Here is an 18,503-nt window from a genome sequence, read left to right on the forward strand (position 1 = left end):
AACCGCCGCCATTGCCGCGCCACGAGGAGCGCAGGAGAAGAAGAAGGGCGTGTCATGGGAGGAGATCGAGAAAACGGCACAAACAGCAGAACCCGCCCACTCCGACTACGGCTGCAGGATGACGAACTCAGGAATAGAGGAGCTCAAACCCCAGAAAATGACGGAGCCTCGTGCGAGTGCTGCTGCAGACCCAGGAGCGGAGCCGATGACCAGCGGGTACCCGAACGACGACAGAGTGACCCCGGAGCACCGCAGCCAAGCGGAGCCGAACCAGAGCTTGCCGTCACAGGGGGACCCGGATCCCCTGGAGTTGCCGGAGGAGGCCTTGGGCCACCCAACTCCAGACGGGGGGTTGGCGACGGCGAGGAAATGGAAGTCAAAGCTGTGCTGGAAGGCCGCCCAGGGGAAGCCGTGGTCAGGGCCGCAGCAGACTCCAGCGTCCTCGTCAGTGGAGCCGACCGACATCGGTGGAACCACATCAGATGCAGGTACCAGCAGCGCCCTGCCCCACCGACCGCTCCGGCTCCGGCGACCGCTCCCCAGCCCATTGATGACTGGTATCCCGCTACTGAGATTGTGGTGGCGGCCCTGTACGCCATGAAGGGGATCCTGCCCCCACTACCAACACCGCTGGGTATACCGATCAACATCAGCCCCAAGGGATTGGTCTTTGAGTGGAATGCCCCCCGGTTTCAGACAGACGGGTCCCGACAGGAGGGCTCCTACGTCATCAGGCTCACCTGGGATCAGTATAGGCGAAGCCTAATCTCGCAATGGGAAGATCGAGAAAGAATGGAACAGACCGTCCGACCCGAGGAACGGGTGCCCCTTGTCAATTGTTGCCCTGAGAGTCTGATAAAACAGGGGATTGTGCTGGCCTTCCACCGGGGGAGGGGTTGCGGCTTCATATTGGAGCCAGGGCTGCTGACCGAAGTCTATGTGACTAGCTGCAACGTGGAACCCCAGTCCCGCAGTGTCCCTCCACTCCGCAATTTGTACAGAGGGGACCATGTGACTTACACCCGCCACTGGAGTGAGCGAGGGTGGTATGCCAAGAGAGTCAAACGCTGTGCAGTAGTGGTTGCGCCATCGATGATCACGACTGAAACTGGTGGCAGGACTCCACTGACCCCTGACCCCATAGGACCCCGCACTACCACCCCGATGTGTGGTGCTCTGCTTGCGGAGTCTGCCACCGGTATCAACGTTCACATCCAGATCGCTGCTGATACGATGGTGCTGGAAGGTGACACGGAGCCAGGCTTTTCCCGGATGGGATGTGGTCGCCACCGGCCGACGTCGTGTCACCCATTACAGCACTAAACCTCGAAAACCCGATTTGTAAATAGTTAACTGTTTCCTGCTGCTACCTTCAACCCGTCCAGGGTTAACTCCTAGGGATCCCTTTGTTGACCCGGGATCCCTATAGTTTTCTATTGTTTGTCTTTTTCTACTGTTCATCACTGTTTAAAGACTGCCGAATCATGGACGGTGAATGATTCACAAACTGGTCTTGTAAATAGTTGCACCTTCTTAAAGGTGCCCCCTACTGGTTTTATAAGTCAAAGAAGACTTTGCGAAGACTTTGCGAAGACTTTGTGAAGACCTGCTGCAGAAAAACTTGCTTGCCGAAAAGAGAATCTGCACAGAGACTTGGGTCCCTCTTAAAGGGAATGTTGATGATTGTTTTACTGAAACGTTAATAATGTTGAAGGATTTAGAAAGTTTTGATAATGTTAATAAAAATTGAGGACAGGAAAGTCTGAAGTGAGCCCGTAGGGGTTAGAGAGAGTGTCCTCCTGAGAAACGTAGAAAGATGGTCGGCGCAATGGCAGTAGGCTCAGCCAAAGGAGCTAGGCGGTCCTGCATTGGCGAAGTGAGAACGGAAAAGAAGGTCGAGTTGTTATAGTACTTGTTAGTAGGCCTTTAGTGGTTTCAGCTTATACTCCCTTAAAGGAAGAGTTAGTTTAATGTTCGAAAATTTTGCACTTAGTAGAATACCCGGCTGGGTACAGAGAGTAATTTATAGTCATAATGTTATTTAAAAATATTTAACTGTTATTTTTGTTTGTAACGTTCAAGTGTCCTTACCTCCCATAAAGGGAAGCACCTTTTCTATTTATTGTTCTTAGCATTTAAAAATTTTGTATGTCTTTCACTGCATTATATTGTTGTTCTTCTCACCAGTCCAGGAGTACTGGATTTAACCGGGGAAGAGTGCAGTGCCCCAGAGACCTGGTCATTGCAGTATGGCCCCAATGCGAGTAGCGGTACGTCCGATGGCACTAAAGAGTTCTCCTGACCAGGTATCACCAGAACACTTTACACTTCACACTCCGGCCACTAGGGGGAGAAAAAGGCTTCATTTATTGGGCCACTCCTCACACTGGTAAAACTAGGGGCTGGGGAGGAAGTTAGTCAGAAGCTGACTGGGTTGGAACTAGGCAACATCCCGTGGCAGGGGGTGTTGCGGGGAGAAGACACAGGGGGGTCCCTGTCAGGCGTGGCAACCTGGCAGGTGCCTAGCGACAGAACAGAACGTTACGGAACCGCACCTGCACACCTTGCGGCGGTATCCTAAGGAAGAGACAAGAGGGGAAGAATATTGTAGAACAGTGTAAATGAGATCAGCACAAAGGAGAGCCAGTAAGAGTCGTGCCGAGAGAGGAAGGCAACATCTTACTGAGGCGCGTAGTCGGTGGCCGGATCACCGTAGGAGTAACTGACTTCACGCATTACTTCAAATTCCGCTGGACAGTCAATTATAGGTTGGCTGTCTACCTTCTACACCTACGAAGACATAGGGGGCAACATTGGGAGAGGGGCGTCTCTAGGGTCCCAGAAGACCTCCAAGCCTTCCCGTCAAACGGGTGGCGTCCTAGCCATAACATATCTGGGGGACGTTAGAAACTAGCAACATCTGGAACCAAAGAAAGAGAGAGAGAGAGAAAGCTGTAGAGAACGAACAAAAGAGAACAGCAGTCATGAGGACTATTCCGAATGCTCAGCAGGGTAGGACTACAACACACAGGCGCTATTGGTAGGCAACGATTTCCATCTGCGAGGGAAACTCTGGATGTGCCCATCGGACCGGCCAGTCTCTGATAGCCTGGTTGAACGTGCGCTGGACTGAGTGTACTGAAGCCTTCAGTAAAAGGTAAAGAGACTGCAACCCTGTGTCCTCGTTATTGCCTGCACCTCACACCATCACCATCCACCCTACTGGGAAGCCCTGGGGACATACTTCACCTGTGGGAAGGTATACCATCCAGCTGCCATTCCATCACCCCAGCGGACCCTACAGCAGCGTCGGTCACCCTGACCGAACACCACAGGTGGCGTCACGAATTCCTGACAGACTATACTACCACCTTCATTGGACGCCCCTTAGCAGGGTCGCGGACCGGGTCTAGCCACCGTCACAGCCTCAGAACCAAACCAGGGAGGCCCGGTACCGAAACATCGTGGCCCTGTGTCTGGGGACGCTCCACATATATATACAGCTCAGCAGAAGCCCCTCATACATATACAGCCCAGTAGAAGCCTCTGACATATAGAGCCCAGCAGCAGTCTTTGATATAGACAGCCCAAATTTCTACAATATACATACATATGTACATAACGCCCTTTGAGGACTTCAAGGGTTGACAAGGTCAGATATACTGCGTGAATTGGACTTTAGTGACATCATTAGTGATTTTGCAGCACGAAAATCAAGGAAAGTGCCCGGATTGTAAAAAATGAATGATTTTACTTGAATTACTCTGCGTAAAAGATTTTTGTAAATAAACTTGCATTCATTTCATTTTGTGTTTTTGCATTACATATTGCAACACCTTGAAAAATGGGCCCCGGGCCACCCACCACTTAAATCCGGCCTTTCCCCTTCCTTGTCATGTCAGTAAGGAGTTTCACAACTACAGAATAATTTTGGCTGAATTTCAGGTAAAAATTTGTAAAGCCCAGAAAACGTTGTAGAGACTTTAGGTTCTTGGGACGCTCCCAATCAAGGACAGCACAGAACCTCTCCAGATCCATCCGGAAATCCGAAGATAACAACAGGTACCCCAAACACTGTACCTCCTCGATGGCGAAAACACATTTTTCTAGTTTGGCAACTGGTTTGTTATCCCTTAATATTTGCAACACCTGTTTAACATACCCCCAATGTGTCTCAAAATCCGGAGAGTAAACCAAAATGTCATCTGTCCAGATAGACCACCACAAACTTGCCCAACAAATGATGGATAATATCATTAATGAAACGTTGGAAAACTTGAGGTGCATTGGTCAGACCGAAAGGCATGACCAGACTCTCGAAATGGCCCTCAGGGGTATTGAACACCGTCTTCCATTCACCCCCTTCTATGTTTCTAACCATTTTGTAGGCCCCCCTTAAATCCAACTTTCAGAAAACCTTCATGGCTTGTCTCTCAGGGCCAGAAATATTATACAGTCTGGACTTTGGAAGTCTAGCTCCGGGGGTCAGGATAATAGGACAGTTATATATAAGGCGAGGAGGTAAAACCTGACACCCCCTCTCAGAAAAAAATGTCCTCAAAACCAGACAAAAATGTAGGTAAGATTACTGTAGAGACTGTGGAAAGAGAAATATTGAAACCGTTCTCATGGCAGTAATCTCCGTACTCAAAGATCTCCCTGACTTGCCAATCCAGCAACGGATTATATTTCACCAACCAGGGATGGCCCAATAAAAATGGGGTGGGAAGACCGTCCAGGATATAGCAAGGAATTATCTCACAATGAACCAACCCCACCCTCAATCTTACATTCTGTACAATCTGAATCTTTCTGTGCAAGTGGCACTGAGTCGATGGCAAAGATGGGAATGGGTTTAACTAAAGTACAGGAAGCCAGCCAATGAGTTCTAATAAACTCAGCATCAATCATGCTGACTCCAGCTCCACTGTCAACAAATCTCCTTGGTTTTGCACTCCAGCACCACCTCTGCTGTCAGGGCAAACCGGGAACTGCAGGTTGACTATAAATGCACCCCTTACTTATTCAACTCTAGACTACCAAGGGTTAAATGAGTCTCCTTTTGCTTAGGCATCAAAAGACAGACCCCAATAAAATGTCACTTTTTTTCCACACAAAAACACTCAATTCTTTTTGCAAATTTTTGTATTTGTTAACACGTATAGCCAACGACATAGCAGCCTCCAAGGACTCAGGGGTTTCATACACTGCCAAAGCATCCTTCAACTTTTCACTAAAGCTAGGTTCAGATTGCGTTAATGGGACCGCGCTAACGAACAGCGTTGCACGGCGAAATTAACGCCGTGCAACGCGTCCGTTAGCGTGCCCATTGGCAGCAATGGGAAAGCGCATCGCTAGCGCGTGCCATTTTCGATGTGCCGGTGTTTTGTAATGCGCCTCGGACGCTGCTTGCAGCGTCCGCGGCGCGCCCGAGGTTCGTTCCCCGCTCTCACAGATCGGGGATCTGCGAGAGCGGGGACTTTAAACGCGACCCTGAAAAAGACATTGCGTTAGCGCAATCCGCTAGCGCTTAGCGCTAAACGGATTGCCCTAACGCAATCTGAACCTAGCCTTCGGCCCTGAAGAAATTGGCCTCTGACGGCCGAGTCATTCCATTTTGTATCAGTTGAGCATATGCGGAATTCAGAGTTATATGTCTCCACTGACTGATTCACCTGCTGAAGGTGACGCAACCTGGACTCGTCCATGGAGACTCAGTCAGGGTCACTATAGATAAGGGCTGGAGCCAAAAAAAAATCCCTCCACAGACTGGAGACAAATCGAATCCTGCAGCAAAGAGAAAGATCAGGATTGAGGATCTCCTTGCAGTAGAGAGATCACAATACCAACTTGTTGCTCCTCATTTCCGGAGGAGTGAGGACGAAGTTTAAAATACAGTTTGCAAGCTTTCTTGAACACAAAAAACTTGTTTCTACTTACGGAAAATCTGTCTGTGAGGGCAACTGTTATGACCTGGTGGACCTGGTGGTTAAGAGCACACGGAATGACCTGATAGTTACTGATAATAAGGATGAGCTCTGGGACGTGGGAACTCTGCTGACCGCAATCCCTAATCCTATCAAACACACTAGAAATAGCCATGGATTGCGCCTAACGCTCCCTATGCAACTCGGCACAGCCTAAGGAACTAGCTAGCCCTGAAGATAGAAAAATAAAGCCTACCTTGCCTCAGAGAAATTCCCCAAAGGAAAAGGCAGCCCCCCACATATAATGACTGTGAGTAAAGATGAAAATACAAACACAGAGATGAAATAGATTTAGCAAAGTGAGGCCCGACTTACTGAACAGACCGAGGATAGGAAAGGTTACTTTGCGGTCAGCACAAAAACCTACAAAAAGACCACTCAGAGGGCGCAAAAAAAAACCCTCCGCACCGACTCACGGTGCGGAGGCGCTCCTTCTGCGGCCCAGAGCTTCCAGCAAGCAAGACAACAAAAATAGCAAGCTGGACAGAAAAATAGCAAACCAAAGAAATACAAGCTGGAACTTAGCTTCTGCTGGGAAGACAGGTCACAAGAACGATCCAGGAGTGAACTAGACCAATACTGGAACATTGACAGGTGGCATGGAGCAATGATCTAAGTGGAGTTAAATAGAGCAGCAGCTAACGAATTAACCTCGTCACCTGTGGAAGGAAACTCAGAAACACCCACCAGAGGAAGTCCATGGACAGAACCAGCCGAAGTACCATTCATGACCACAGGAGGGAGCTTGACAACAGAATTCACAACAGGCAACCTTCGATTGCAGCTGGACCGGCCTACCTGCAGAATCGACAAACATCAGCAGCCTGCAGCCACTGTTGCTGCTGCCGAACCTCATAGCAGAGGTCATTCACCTCCAGAGACAGACGGCATAGCTGCTCTGTCAGCTCTGCAACAGGATCCATAACAAAAGGAAAAAAGAAACACGCCCAAGGGAAAAAACACACAAATAAAACCACGTGTCAGTTTTTTTCCTAAATATTTGATAATGTCACGGACAGTGTGGGAAGACTAAGTGCAACACGAGGGAAAGAGGGGAAGGAAGCCTAAATTCTAGGGAAAGGGGAAGTGGAGACCCCTAGGTAGATCTAATAGCACGTTGCCTCCCATACCGTCCCTATATTGGTTCCACACCAATCGCCGAGCAGGAACCTAAGCCCTGTATATCTCTAGAGCCAGGTCCTTAATATGGAAGGGGGGATAAGCACTTGTCATCGCAACCGAACACTAAAGATAAAAAGGGAGACAAACAAGGGGAAACAACTTAACTGAGCAGACTCCAGGGAGATAACACCAAATGTCTTCCAACAGCACAAGAGAGGAAGCAATTCAACAACTATAGCTCTATGCCTTCACAAGGGGAAAATGTGAATATCACCGGCGACTCCCTGAAGCAGACTGGGAGACTATAAACACCCAGGTCAAGGTGTGTCAATTAAAGCCAGAGGGAGGTTGCCACTGGGTCCAAAAAGTGAGAAGGATTAAGAAGACATCTACAATGCAAAATGCAGAGACCTTCTGCAGCCAGATGCAGACCGACTGTCTGTAGCATCTGTCACTCCCGTGACACAATGTCAGGTGTTTTTTTTTGCATGGCAGCTGCCTCAGCATCAAATCTACTTCATTTTTCAATAGGTCTGGTTCTGCTTCCTTTTGGCCTCAGTGCTCCTCATAATGGTCAATGCTGATGATGGCATATAGTTTCTCCTTGTATTCTTTCCATCTCTGCTGGATGCCCTGCCAGTTGCTAATTTCCTTTCTATCAAGGTCTTTAATGGTTGGTTGATGAAGAAAAGAAAGGCTTGTTCACTTGTGTTACGAAGGGAAAGAATTCCCTGGTGTGTTCCTTCTTTTGGGCTTCTTCGAGGTTCCTGCGTTGAGCATTCAGGAAGATGTTCTTGTCTTTTCTGGCTTCTCTTTGGAAGGATTGTTCTTTTGATCTTCCCGCAATTTGTCTGGGTTTCCTTCTTTCCGTCTCAGCAGGTTGAACCTATCAGTGGATGTCACTGATGTCAAACTTTGTCTGCTTGGCTGGATGCTGAATCTTGCATAGTCTGATCCTGACTTTAACTCTAAGAAGTTGATGATCAAACCCACAATCTGCACCAGGAAGTATTTTGCAAAAAAATGTGTCCATTCTAGTGTTGAGCATTCCGATACCGCAAGTATCGGGTATCAGCCGATATTTGCGGTATCGGAATTCCGATACCGAGTTCCGATATTTTTGCGATATCGGGAATTGGTATCGGGATAATGATTCATGTGTAAAATAAAGAATAAAAATAAAAAATATTGATATACTCACCCTCGGACGTGCCCTGGTTGTAACCGCTGCAACCGCCATGCTTCCGTTCCTAAGAATGAGCGCGTGAAGGACCTTCGATGATGTCGCGCCTTGTGATTGGTCGCGTGAGCGGTCACATGAGCGGTCACGCGACCAATCACAAGCCGCGACGTAATCGAAGGTCCTTCACGCGCTCATTCTTAGGAAGGGAATCATGGCGGTTGCAGCGGTTACAACCAAGGCGCGTCCGAGGGTGAGTATATCAATATTTTTTTTTTTTATTCTTTATTTTACACATGAATATGGATCCCAGGGCCTGAAGGAGAGTTTCCTCTCCTTCAGACCCTGGGAACCATTACAGGATACATTCCGATATTTGTGTCCCATTGACTTGTATTGGTATCGGATATCGGTATCGGCGATATCCGATATTTTTCGGATATCGGCCGATACAATCCGATACCGATACTTTCAAATATCGGAAGGTATCGCTCAACACTAGTCCCTTCAATTTTTTCTGGCAGAGGATGTAGTCAATCTGGTTGTGATGCTGTCCATTTGGTGATGTCCAAGTGTCGAAGAATTGCTTGAGCTGGGTGAAGGTGTTGATTCTAATCTTGATCTTATCACATAGTGAAAGGATCCATTGAGTTAATTGATCAGTTCACACATCAGTTTTAAAAACATATCTGTGTGTCTGATCCGTGAAACTCAGAGCACGTCCTTTTTTCATCTGTTTGGAAAATTAGAATCAGCAAGTAACATTGATGAGTATATTTAAAATAATAATTTTTGTTTATATAGCGCCAACATATTCCGCAGCACTTTACAATTAAGCAGATGACATATGGAAGATAGACTTTGAACTTCATAATTCCAATCGAGTTTCATTTTCACTGATAAATTATTGAGTCAATGGATAAATAGGACTTCAGACAGTCCACTTGCTTCAGCTTTTAAAAATGGATGAGAATAGAAATTATGCAAACAGAGGTAATAGAGACAATATGGACATAAAAAAACACAAATATGTGAATGCAGCCTAAAAAATACAAAGAACAGGCACAGGAGAAATACCGAGAATGTGCTGGAATATCCTGATATCCATATATTATCGGTTCAGAGTTTCATATGATGTGATGTAGCACTACAAGTAATGCTGCCGCAATCAGACTGTGGAACACAGTGACGGTGAATTGGGCCACCTGAGGATTTAATAGACACATCAGTAAGAAACTAGGCTGTAAAAGTTGAAGTCACCGCTGAGCAAAACATTTCAATGAGCAGTTCTGATTTATGCTTGGTTTGAGTACCCAAATTGATCTATTGTGACTAGGGTTGAGCGAAACGGGTCGAACATTTTCAAAAGTCGCCGACTTTTGGCTAAGTCGGGGTTTCATGAAACCCGATCCGACCCCTGTGCGGGGTCGGCCATGCGGTACGCGACTTTCGCGCCAAAGTCGCGTTTCAATGACGCGAAAAGCGCCATTTCTCAGCCAATGAAGGTAAACGCAGAGTGTGGGCAGCGTGATGACATAGGTCCTGGTCCCCACCATCTTAGAGAAGGGCATTGCAGTGATTGGCTTGCTGTCTGCGACGTCACAGGGGCTATAAAGAGGCGTTCCCGCCGACCGCCATCTTACTGCTGCTGATCTGAGCTTAGGGAGAGGTTGCTGCCGCTTTGTCAGAAGCAGGGATAGCGTTAGGCAGGGTCCATTAACCACAAAACCGCTTGTGCTGCAGCGATTTGCACTGTCCAACACCACCCTCGGTGTGCAGGGACAGTGGAATTTTTTTTTTTTTTTTTTTTCCCCTCAGCGCTGTAGCTCATTGGGCTGCCCTAGAAGGCTCCCTGATAGCTGCATTGCTGTGTGTACGCCGCTGTGCAAACCAACTGCTTTTTTCAAAGCACAAATCCTCTTGTTCCTTCCTTTCTGCACAGCTATCTTTTTTGTTTGTCCACACTTTTTATTTCATTTGTGCATCAGTCCACTCCTTATTGCTGCCTGCCATACCTGGCTGAGATTACTGCAGGCAGGGAGATAGTAGCTGCCTGCCATACCTGGCTGAGATTACTGCAGGCAGGGAGATAGTAATTGTAGGACATTCCCTGTTTTTTTTTTTTTTTTTTTTTTGGTGGGAGATTAAGATTGGCAATTTGGCATTTCTGCTAGAGTGCCATCCCTGTGTGTGCCATCTCTCTCACATAGTGGGCCATAGAAAGCCTTTTCATTTTTCTGTATTTTTTTTTGTGGGGTGTATAAATTCTCCCTGATAAAAATACAGTGGGAGATTAATATTGGCCTTTGGGCTTGTGTGCCAGTCCTGAGTGTGCCATCTCTCTCACAAATAGTGGGCCATAGAAAGCCTATTTTATTTTTTTTTGGGTTTTATAAATTCTCCCTGAAAAAAAGGGAGATTAATATTGGCCTCTGGGCTTCTGTGCCAGTCCTGAGCGTGCCATCTGTGCCAGTCCTGAGCGTCCCATCTCTCTCACAAATAGTGGGCCATAGAAAGCCTATTTAATTTTTTTTTTGGTTTTATAAATTTTCCCTGAAAAAAGGGAGATTAATATTGGCCTCTGGGCTTGTGTGCCAGTTGTGAGCGTGCCATCTGTGCCAGTCCTGAGCGTGCCATCTCTCTCACAAATAGTGGGCCATAGAAAGCCTATTTAATTTTTTTTTTGGTTTTATAAATTTTCCCTGAAAAAAGGGAGATTAATATTGGCCTCTGGGCTTGTGTGCCAGTTGTGAGCGTGCCATCTGTGCCAGTCCTGAGCGTGCCATCTCTCTCACAAATAGTGGGCCATAGAAAGCCTATTTAAATATTTTTTTGGTTTTATAAATTCTCCCAGAAAAAAAGGGAGATTAATATTGGCCTCTGGGCTTCTGTGCCAGTTGTGAGCGTGCCATCTGTGCCAGTCCTGAGCGTGCCATCTCTCTCACAAATAGTGGGCCATAGAAAGCCTATTTAAATATTTTTTTGGTTTTATAAATTCTCCCAGAAAAAAAGGGAGATTAATATTGGCCTCTGGGCTTCTGTGCCAGTCCTGAGCGTGCCATCTGTGCCAGTCCTGAGCGTCCCATCTCTCTCACAAATAGTGGGCCATAGAAAGCCTATTTTATTTTTTTTTTGGGTTTCAGAAATTCTCCCTGGAAAAAAAAAGGGAGATTAATATTGCCCTTTGGGCTTGTGTGCCAGTACTAAGCGTTCCATCTCTCTCTCTCTCTCAGTCAGTGGGCCATAGAACGCATATTTTTGGTTTTATTTGTTTTCTAAATTCTCCCTGAAAAAATCATTTTATTTTATTTGGTTTCTAAATTCTTCCTGATAAAATCATATTTTTTTTATTATTTTTATTTCTAAAGTCTCCCTGAAAAAAAAAAAAAAAAAAAACAACCAAAAAAACAGTGGGAGATTAATATTGGCCTTTCTGCTTGTGTGCCAGTCTTGACTCCTGGGTGTGCCATCTCTCTCTCTCTCTCTCTCTCTCTCTCTCTCTCTCTCTCTCTCTCTCCAATTGTGGTCCATAGAAAGCCTATATTTTTTTTCCTTGATTTGGGTTCTAAAATCTACCAGAGAAAATAACTACATCAATCATTGGTAGAAAAATATTGGCCTCTGGGTTTGTGTGCCACTCCTGACTCCTGTGTGCGTCATCTCTCAGTCAGTGGGCCATAGAACGCCTATTTTTGGTTTTATTTGTTTTCTAAATTCTCCCTGAAAAAATTATTTTATTTTATTTGGTTTCTAAATTCTTCCTGATAAAATCATATTTTTTTTATTATTTTTTTTTCTAAAGTCTCCCTGAAAAAAAAAAAAAAAAACAGTGGGAGATTAATATTGGCCTTTCTGCTTGTGTGCCAGTCTTGACTCCTGGGTGCGTCATCTCTCAGTCAGTGGGCCATAGAACGCCTATTTTTGGTTTTATTTGTTTTCTAAATTCTCCCTGAAAAAATCATTTTATTTTATTTGGTTTCTAAATTCTTCCTGATAAAATCATATTTTTTTTATTATTTTTTTTTCTAAAGTCTCCCTGAAAAAAAAAAAAAAAAAACAACCAAAAAAAACAGTGGGAGATTAATATTGGCCTTTCTGCTTGTGTGCCAGTCTTGACTCCTGGGTGCGTCATCTCTCAGTCAGTGGGCCATAGAACGCCTATTTTTGGTTTTATTTGTTTTCTAAATTCTCCCTGAAAAAATCATTTTATTTTATTTGGTTTCTAAATTCTTCCTGATAAAATCATATTTTTTTTATTATTTTTTTTTCTAAAGTCTCCCTGAAAAAAAAAAAAAAAAAAACAACCAAAAAAAACAGTGGGAGATTAATATTGGCCTTTCTGCTTGTGTGCCAGTCTTGACTCCTGGGTGTGCCATCTCTCTCTCTCTCTCTCTCCAATTGTGGTCCATAGAAAGCCTACATTTTTTTTCCTTGATTTGGGTTCCAAAATCTACCAGAGAAAATAACTCCATCAATCATTGGTAGAAAAATATTGGCCTCTGGGCTTGTGTGCCACTCCTGATTCCTGTGTGCGTCATCTCTCACTCAGTGGCCCATAGAAAGCATATAGTTTGTTACATTTGTTTTCTAAATTCTCCCTGCAAAAATCTATTTTTTTTTTTTTGGGGGGTTTCTAAAGTGTTCCTGAAAAAAATAAAAATAAAAAAAAAATAATAGTGTGACATTAATATTAACATTTGTGCTTCAGTGACAGTCCTGCGTGTGGGGCATCTCTCTAATTTGCAGCCACCAAAAAAAGAGTGTGTAACATTGGGCCTGATTTTCGCTGTGGTCTCACCAACCTGTAAAGGGGTAGCTAAATCATACAGAAGTTATAGCTCACCGTGTAAGTTGTGTGACTGCAACAAATAACGTTAGTTTGGTTACGTTTTTAAAACAATGAGGAAGTCTAGTGGAAGAGGTCGTGGCCGGGGGCGTTCATTGTCAGCTGGTAATGAGGGTAGTGGTAGTGGTGGAGCATCAGGTGGTCGTGGGGGAAAAAATATTGCACCTAAGTCTGGAGCTGTGGAGCCAGGTTCGTCGTCCGGCTACACAAGGCCTCGAACGCTCCCTTTTCTGGGATTAGGAAAACCGCTTTTAAAGCCGGAGCAGCAAGAGCAAGTTTTGGCTTATCTTGCTGACTCAGCCTCTAGCTCTTTTGCCTCATCTCGTGAAACTGGTAAAAGTAAAAGCAGCGCGTCGTTAGTGGATGTTCACGGTCAGGGACAAGTCACTTCCTTGTCCTCTTCAGCAAAAACAACAACAGAGAAGAATGCAGCAGGCGACACAACGGGTTACTCCATGGAGCTCTTTACACATACCGTCCCTGGCTTAGAAAGTGAAGCAGTTAACAGTCCATGCCCATTACAAATTGAATCTGACATGGAGTGCACTGACGCACAGCCACAGCCAGACTACTATGCTGGTCCTTTGACTCAGACCACAACATTGCCCTCGCAGGGTGCTGATCAAGAATCAGACCCTGATGAGACTATGTTGCCCCATCACGAACGCTATACCACCGAACGACACGGTGACACAGACGAAGTTGCGCAGGAGGTACAAGAAGAGTTATTAGATGACCCAGTTCTTGACCCCGATTGGCAGCCATTGGGGGAACAGGGTGCAGGCGGCAGCAGTTCTGAAGCAGAGGAGGAGGAGGGGCCGCAGCAGGCATCAACATCGCCACAGGTTCCATCTGCCGGGCCCGTATCTTGCCCAAAACGCGTGGCAAAGCCAAAACCTGGTGGAGGACAGCGTGGCCATCCGGTTAAAGCTCAGTCTGCAATGCCTGAAAAGGTATCCGATGCTAGAAAGAGTGCAGTCTGGCATTTTTTTAAACAACATCCAATTGATCAGCGCAAAGTCATCTGTCAAAAATGTTCTACTTCCTTAAGCAGAGGTCAGAATCTGAAAAGTCTCAATACTAGTTGCATGCATAGACATTTAACCACCATGCATTTGAAAGCTTGGACTAACTACCAAACGTCCCTTAAGGTTGTTGCACCCTCGGCCAATGAAGCTAGTCATCAACGCAACATCCCTTCCGGCAGTGTAGGACCACCATTTAGCGCACCACCTGCTGTATCTGTGCAGGTATCTTTGCCAGGCCAAAGCAGTCAGGGTCAGGGAATCACCAGTTTCGTAGTAGGAAACACTGCATCTAGGGCACCGGCGGCAACAATACCATCTCCCACCGTCTCTCAGTCTGCCATGTCCACCGGCACCCCCGCTAGTTCCACGATCTCCAGCTCTCCAGTCCAGCTCACCCTACATGAGACTATGGTTAGAAAAAGGAAATACTTAGCCTCGCATCCGCGTACACAGGGTTTGAACGCCCACATAGCTAGACTAATCTCGTTAGAGATGATGCCCTACCGGTTAGTTGAAAGCGAAGCTTTCAAAGACCTGATGGACTACGCTGTACCACGCTACGAGCTACCCAGTCGACACTTTTTTTCCAGAAAAGCCATCCCAGCCCTCCACCAGCATGTTAAAGAGCGCATCGTCCATGCACTCAGGCAATCTGTGAGCACAAAGGTGCACCTGACAACAGATGCATGGACCAGTAGGCATGGCCAGGGACGTTACGTGTCCATCACGGCACACTGGGTAAATGTGGTGGATTCAGGGTCCACAGGGGACAGCAAGTTTGGGACAGTTCTGCCTAGCCCACGGTCTAGTAAACAGTTGTCTGTAGCCGTTCGCACCCCCTCCTCCTCCTCCTCCTCGTCCTCCTGCAGAAGCAAGAGCTCGTCCACAGACCGCAGTCGCACAAACACTCCATCCGCACCTGCCACTGTTGCACACCAGGTCTCCCATTATGGGGCAGCTACTGGCATACGTCAGCAGGCTGTATTGGCTATGAAGTGTTTGGGCGACAATAGACACACCGCGGAAGTTCTGTCCGAGTTCTTGCAGCAAGAAACGCAGTCGTGGCTGGGCACTGTAGATCTTGAGGCAGGCAAGGTAGTGAGTGATAACGGAAGGAATTTCATGGCTGCCATCTCCCTTTCCCAACTGAAACACATTCCTTGCCTGGCTCACACCTTAAACCTGGTGGTGCAGTGCTTCCTGAAAAGTTATCCGGGGTTATCCGACCTGCTCCTCAAAGTGCGTGGACTTTGCGCACATATCCGCCGTTCGCCTGTACACTCCAGCCGTATGCAGACCTATCAGCGTTCTTTGAACCTTCCCCAGCATCGCCTAATCATAGACGTTGCAACAAGGTGGAACTCAACACTGCACATGCTTCAGAGACTGTGCGAACAGAGGCGGGCTGTTATGTTTTTGTGGGAGGATACACATACACGGGCAGGCAGTAGGATGGCAGACATGGAGTTGTCAGGTGTGCAGTGGTCGAAGATTCAAGACATGTGTCAAGTCCTTCAGTGTTTTGAGGAATGCACACGGCTGGTTAGTGCAGACAACGCCATAATAAGCATGAGCATCCCCCTAATGCGTCTGCTGATGCAAAGTTTGACGCACATAAAGGATCAGGCGTCTGCACCAGAGGAAGAGGAAAGCCTTGATGACAGTCAGCGATTGTCTGGTCAGGGCAGTGTACATGACGAGGTACCGGGCGAAGAGGAGGTGGAGGATGAGGAGGATGATGGGGATGAGTATATTTTTAATGAGGAAGCTTTCCCGGGGGCACGGGAAATTGGTGGCGTGGCAAGGCCGGGTTCTGGTTTTTTGAGGGACACAAGTGACGTAGATTTGCCTGCAACTGCCCCTCAACCAAGCACAACCGCAGATTTGACAACGGGAACTTTGGCCCACATGGCGGATTATGCCTTGCGTATCCTCAAAAGGGACACACGCATTACAAAAATGATGAACGATGACGATTACTGGTTGGCCTGCCTCCTTGATCCTCGCTATAAAGGCAAATTGCAAAATATTATGCCACATGAGAACTTGGAACTAATATTAGCAACAAAACAATCAACTCTTGTTGACCGTTTGCTTCTGGCATTCCCTGCACACAGCGCCCGTGATCGTTCTCACACGAGCTCCAGGGGCCAGCAGACCAGAGGTGTTAGAGGGGCAGAAATCAGAAGTGGCGTTGGACAGAGGGGTTTTCTGACCAGGTTGTGGAGTGATTTTTCTATGACCGCAGACAGGACAGGTACTGCAGCATCAATTCAAAGTGACAGGAGACAACATTTGTCCAGTATGGTTACAAACTATTTTTCATCCCTTATCGACGTTCTCCCTCAACCGTCATTCCCATTTGATTACTGGGCATCCAAATTAGACACCTGGCCAGAATTGGCAGAATATGCATTGCAGGAGCTTGCTTGCCCGGCAGCTAGTGTCCTATCAGAAAGAGTATTCAGTGCTGCAGGTTCAATACTAACAGAAAAAAGGACTCGTCTGGCTACCCAAAATGTAGATGATCTAACCTTCATTAAAATGAACCACAACTGGATTTCAAAATCTTTTGCCCCACCCTGCCCGGCTGACACCTAGCTTTCCTATGAAAAGGTCTTGCCTGTGGACTATTCTGAATGACTTTTCCAATCTCGTAATTTTCTTCACCTGATTGTCCAGCATACGACATGTTTCCACCTCACGAAATGGCCAAACTCCCCACACGGGGCCGTGCTATCGCCACTTTGCGCTTGGACCCTTGAGAGTGCTGTTTGTCTGAAGAGGTGGGTGTGGCCGCTTTTGGTCGACGGCACTGCCACTGGGTCCCTCATAGTACAATAAAGTGTCTCTGGCGGTGGTGGTGCGCACCCAACGTCAGACACACCGTTGTAATATGAGGGGCCCTGTGCCTGTACCGCCGGCCACAAGACAGTTCCCCCCCCCAGCTCAAACAGTGCTGTACCACTAGCAAAATTATCTCTCACAGCTTCACCAATGTGTAGTCTAGCCGCTGACATCCTTCAATGCCTGGCACTGACAATACCATTGTTTTGACATTTTTGTTATGTTAGGCCTTCGAAGCCTGTCTGCGGTCCCTTCTTTCTACAACTACTACACTGACCAGGCCACTGCTGGCCGTGTTACCCTGGAACCAATTTAAAAGTGCCTACAGTCAGCCCAATTTTGTTATGTTAGGCCTTCGAAGACTGTCTGCCGTCACTCCTTCCACTAGACTTCCACTGACCATACACTGCTGCCCATGTACCCCTGGAACCAATTTAAAGTGCCTACAGCCAGCCCAATTTTGTTATGTTAGGCCTTCGATGCCTGTCTGCGGTCACTCCTTCCACTAGGCCTCCACTGACCACACCACTGCTGTCCGTGTACCCCTGGAACCAATTTAAAATTGCCTACAGCCATGTGTTATTATTTTAGGCCTTCGATGCCTGTCTGCGGTCACTCCTTCCACTAGACTTCCACTGACCAGACCACTGCTGCCCGTGTACCCCTGGAACCAATTTAAAAGTGCCTACAGCCAGCCCAATTTTTTTATTTTAGGCCTTCGATGCCTGTCTGCGGTCCATTCTTTCAACTACTACTACACTGACCAGGTCACTGCTGCCCGTGTACCCCTGGAACCAATTTAAAATTGCCTACAGCCAGCCCAATTTTTTTATTTTAGGCCTTCGATGCCTGTCTGCGGTCCATTCTTTCAACTACTACTACACTGACCAGGTCACTGCTGCCCGTGTACCCCTGGAACCAATTTAAAATTGCCTACAGCCAGCCCAATTTTTTTATTTTAGGCCTTCGATGCCTGTCTGCGGTCCATTCTTTCAACTACTACTACACTGACCAGGTCACTGCTGCCCGTGTACCCCTGGAACCAATTTAAAATTGCCTACAGCCATGTGTTATTATTTTAGGCCTTCGATGCCTGTCTGCGGTCACTCCTTCCACTAGGCCTCCACTGACCACACCACTGCTGTCCGTGTACCCCTGGAACCAATTTAAAATTGCCTACAGCCATGTGTTATTATTTTAGGCCTTCAATGCCTGTCTGCGGTCCATTCTTTCAACTACTACTACACTGACCAGGGCACTGCTGGCCGTGTACCCCTGGAACCAACATCAGAAAATATAAAAATAAGTATTTTGCTTATAAAAAAGAAAATACTGGTGAGATATCAAATGCAGACATTTTAACATTAAAAACAAACACACAACTCTAATCTGGTACAGTACTAAAAATGGCCACCAGCTACAATTACTTTCTCCTGCAAGTAGTTAACTGAAAGTTTTTTTAAATTGAAAACACACATATGGCATCCACCGAG

The sequence above is a fragment of the Ranitomeya imitator genome, chromosome 1, assembly GCF_032444005.1.
Source record: "Ranitomeya imitator isolate aRanImi1 chromosome 1, aRanImi1.pri, whole genome shotgun sequence".
Taxonomy (NCBI): domain Eukaryota; kingdom Metazoa; phylum Chordata; class Amphibia; order Anura; family Dendrobatidae; genus Ranitomeya; species Ranitomeya imitator.